Source organism: Aplysia californica, unplaced genomic scaffold (assembly GCF_000002075.1).
Source record: "Aplysia californica isolate F4 #8 unplaced genomic scaffold, AplCal3.0 scaffold01304, whole genome shotgun sequence".
In the NCBI taxonomy this organism is placed as follows: domain Eukaryota; kingdom Metazoa; phylum Mollusca; class Gastropoda; order Aplysiida; family Aplysiidae; genus Aplysia; species Aplysia californica.
The window spans coordinates 92465-96356 of record NW_004798574.1 but is presented as its reverse complement, the minus strand read 5'-3'; the positions used below and the strand labels follow the sequence as shown (position 1 = coordinate 96356).

Sequence of the window (3892 nt, the reverse complement as noted above, 5' to 3'; positions counted from 1 at the left end):
AAACAGAGAGAGAGAGAGAGAGAGAGAGAGAGAAAGAGAGAGAAAGAGAGAGACATAGAGACAGAGTAAGAGAGAGACAGAGAGACAGAGAAAGAGAGAGATAGAGAAGAGAAAGAAAGAGAGACAGAGAGACGAAAAAGAGAAAAAAAGAAAGAACGTTGGGGAGGAGAGGGGGTTAAGAGACGCATGGATGTACTTTAAACATGAAAGGACGTAGTCAGTAGGTGGGCTCACCACTAACACACTGCACTCACCAAGCACGCACATAGCCAACAGATCTTTAGGTCCCAATTTATTTCTTATCCATGTCTTTAGATCTTTTAGCGAAATTCGTACAAAACGAAAAGATGTCCGACCCCGCGCTAATTTCGCTATGTACGTGCTCGACTGTGGGTATGTGTGTGTGTGTGTGTGTGTGTGTGTGTGTGTGTGTGTGTGTGTGTGTGTGTGTGTGTGTGTGTCTAAGATTAAGCTGAAAATCCAAATCGAGACGTGGTGGATCTTGCAAATATATGCTTCTCTTCATCTAACGAAGCAAACAATCAAACACGTACATCCAGACAAACGTCTACAAACAACCAAACCAACAAACATTGTGTACTTGTCCTCCAGACCCGTACTGAAAGACGCAATCCCACTCATCTCGTTCTTCTGTGGGCAGTTGGTGGGTGCTCTGGTGTGGTTTGCTTCTTCTTTCCTTTCAAACATCTATTGTCCTTATCTCCCTTTCTTTTTTATGTTTGATACTCTCTTGTAACTCCTCTAATCTTCTGGCGCTCATATGACCTTATGCAGTTGCGAGCGCCGTAAAAACCTCTACTAAAACTTTTATAAACTCTGTGGCTTATTTCACAGGTACAAGTTCTGCAAACCCTCTGATGGCGAAGAGGAGGAGAACGCTAATGGCTCCAGTAAGGAGGACTAAGTTGTCGTCTCCCCCTCCACCCCCCCCACACCCTCTTCCACCTTCCCCGCCCGCCAAGCCATCATCCCTTCGTGGAATAACACCGACAGCTGCCATATTTTAGACGGAAGAAACTCAAGCCCTGTCAGAACTCTGCGACAGATGCAATGTGGGGGTCAAGAGTTACGTCACCGTACACCACACCTACTGTCTGATCACTGTAAGAAAGGAATCGTTTCAGTTTTTCCCAGCCCCCTCCGAGTTTTGATGAAGAAAAGACAGAAATAACACTGCTAGTTTTGTTGTGTTTTTACGCTCTGTCTCAAATGTTTGGCAAAGCAGCAAACCTAACCCAACCTAACCTAACACTCACACACACACACACACACACACACACACACACACACACACACTCACGCTCACGCACCTTCATCATTCTGCTGCCTCGAAGAGAGCGATAGGAGGATGGGTTGCTTTTTTTACGGCAGCGATGCGTTGTCGAGTCTGGAGGATAGAGGGACAGTGTTTCTCTCTCTCTCTCCCTGTGCCTGAGATGGGTGTGGACAGCTGTGTAACTGCGTGTGTGTGTGGGAACATCGACGAGTTCTCTATGCTCCATGGTACGAGGCCAGAGTTTTCTGATCTTGTGGTGATTGTCGCCGTTGCTGCTGCTGCTGTTGTTTTGAAGTGAGGAGTTTGCGGTACCGTACAGGGACTTTCACGACGGCACCTCGTCGGATTTGAACTTTCTCGGACAGAGCTGTTGTGTTTCTTCCTTGTTTGGATCAGTAATACAAGTGGGTGGTTTTTTCCTCGGTTTTTTTTTCCTTAAAAAAAACCATTTTTTCTTTGAGATTTATTTCTGTTTGTTTGGACAAGAAGAAAAAAGCCACCCCACCCATCAAGCAGCTCATGACGTGGGTCATGTGAGACGTTTCCACTGGTTCAGAATTTTTTTTTATCCGTTTCTTCTTCGTTGGACCAGACAGAAGCTCTTTGCTGATGTCGGAGGGAAAATGAAATGAGGAGAAACGTGAGCTACTGAAGAACATTTTAGCCCATGAGCCACTGAAGAACATTTTAGCCCATGAGCCACTGAAGAACATTTTAGCCCATGAGCTGCTGAAGAACATTTTTGCCCACGATGAAAGCATTTTGTTTGTGGAGCCTTTTATCCTATTCTAGTCATCTGGTTTAGGCTTGATTCTGTTATGTTTTGTTTGTGGGTTTTTTAAAATCCTGTTTGAAATGTTTTTGGCGGACCAATACTCATTATACTGACCAACTCAATTTGTCTTTGTTTTTATGAGAAAAGTATTCAAGTTATTCTTTTGTAACGTGAATATTTTGAGGCGATATGTTTGCCTGTACACACAGAGTGTAAGTAAGGGAGGTTACAATCTGTGGGGTCCTAGACACAACCCTGGCCCCAGCCCCGCAGATATTGATCGTATATATATATATACAAATACATATATACGTATCACAGACTTGTACACTTGGTAAATATATATATATATATTTTGATTTTTGGGGCAGGCTTTTTCTTTTGCTTTAATGCAGACAAATGTGTCCTTAGACCATGCTTATATTGAACAGAGATGCCGATTTGCCACATAGGTCCAGAAATCTACTTTTTGGGGGGAGGTTTTTTTTCTTAAGATTGTCTGGATTTTGCCCCTTGAACGAAAATAGTCTTGATACAAGATGTATTAGGCGATATGATTTATAAATTTTGAGACCTTGTGCACACGTTTTCATGAGGTTGAAAAAGTTCCGAGTGGTGGTTTTTTTCGGGGGGGTTAATTTTTTCCCCCCTCGTAATAGCCAAGTTGGCTCCTCTGATTTAAAATGAAAGTGCAAGTTTTGAGAATATATCCTTTATTGCGTTAAAAAAAACATGCACTGAAATGACAAACCATGTTGTTGCATAGACCAATAGTTTTCCAGTATTGTTTCTTATATTATATTATACATCGTACTATGTTATATATATATATATAGTATGTTATTCCGTTGCTTCCAATGTTCTGTTTTTCTCTTGAATTCCCGTTGTTACATATATATTTTGACTCTCAGAAATTCCACATGCAATTAATTCACAACTAGCAATGCCATGTCACCAGACTCCCACGTTCTCTGTTGCCACGGTGACCACAAGATTCTTACTTAATTACGTGACCCTCACGTTTATGCTTTTTTTAAAATTATAATGACTGCATCATGATCATCATTCTCGTTGATATTGTGTTGGGTTTTTTTGGGGGGGTACCCATTGTTTGCTTTACTCATTCTTCGACTTTTTCGGTCAAAAACGGTACCGTACTCTATATTCCCACACTTGAAAGTGTTTTTAACTGTACTGTTGTTTCTATTACCTCACATGTTTGTTGTTTTTTTGTTTTTTTTTTGTTTTTTTATATTGTGCCCTGGGGTTGAACAATAATTGTTCTTTAAAAAATTTTAACCCATATATTTGAAAATGACAGGACTCTTCCACTGATTATAAGAGGGACCAAATTATAATCCTTTGCAGTGAAAGAAGACTTTTGTGTGTGTCAGTATTCCCTGTTGTTGTCGTTGTTGTCGTTGTTGTTGTTGTTGTTGTTGTCCTCAACTTGTACATAGTTATATATGTCTGCAGGTGTATGTATATAGCTGTATGTCTTTTTAGCCGGATGTGGAACTCTGCTGTGTGTGCATTTGTGTGTGTGTGTGTGTGTGTGTGTGTGCTTGCACACATGTAATGCATTGTGTAAGTGTGTGCAAGTATGTGTGTGTGTGTGTGTGTAAGTACTAAGTGTGTGTATATATGTAGGAGAAAGTGACTGGCAACTACCGGCCGTACTTCCACTAAACAGCCTGATGTTCCGGCGATGTGTTCCATTAATGTCTATTCTGTGCCCAGTTGCGGCGGTGCTTCCCCCCCTTCCCCCAACCCCTCTCCCTCCTCCCCCCTTCCCCCTTTTCCCCCATACCATTTTCCCT

General features: G+C 41.9%; 1 protein-coding gene across 1 annotated transcript in view; it reads left to right on the top strand.

Moving 5' to 3' along the window:
- Positions 1-3365, top strand: part of LOC101857535 — a gene marked incomplete in the record, with an annotated part of 8392 nt that extends 5027 nt beyond the window's left edge. Inside the window, 1 exon segment of the mRNA XM_013090496.2 lies at positions 965-3365.
- Positions 3366-3892: the final 527 nt, after the last annotated feature.